The sequence below is a fragment of the Achroia grisella genome, unplaced genomic scaffold (genome assembly GCF_030625045.1).
Source record: "Achroia grisella isolate CSIRO2021 unplaced genomic scaffold, CSIRO_AGI_Agris_v1 utg37244, whole genome shotgun sequence".
Lineage (NCBI taxonomy): Eukaryota > Metazoa > Arthropoda > Insecta > Lepidoptera > Pyralidae > Achroia > Achroia grisella.
The window spans coordinates 85382-86013 of record NW_026712825.1 but is presented as its reverse complement, the minus strand read 5'-3'; positions in this window follow the sequence as shown (position 1 = coordinate 86013).

Below are 632 nucleotides of genomic sequence, written 5' to 3'. Positions count from 1 at the left end.
GAAAAAAATTGAGTATTAAATTTGGTAAGCACTTATATCACAACGCGTTTATTAGCTAGCCTTGTATATCCTGATATATAAGCTATATTAATGGTAAAGTTTCATGAAAATTCCGTTCAGTGTTTCTTATGAAAGAGTAACAAACAACCATCTGTACCTCACAAACTTCGTTTATAATATTATTCAATATAAAAGCAAAAATAGTAATCAATATTAAAAAATATATTAATGGATAGAGAAAAAGTATCACCGTTTTTCTCTATTTATTTAATAAAAATTTTTGTGTATCTACACACTAAAAGCATTACACAAACTACGAAGTCTTCGACATACAAACACATGCTAATAATAACAACAATCACAGACAATTTTATTACTAGCGCCATCTAGTCCTGCTAAGCCAGCTAAAGTTTAAAAGCTACGGTAAAAACAGATACATGCATAGATTGTACGTATGAGTGACTGAACCCGCGACCATCGACGTAAAGGTGTACAGACCGCTCGACCACTGGAGTAATGTCAAGAGCTTAACTAACTAGTTTTTTAACTACAAACAAGTTTATTGTAAGTATAGAAAAACATAACATAAAAACAGAAAACAAGGTAAATTTTCTGGATTTGGTACAGCGTAC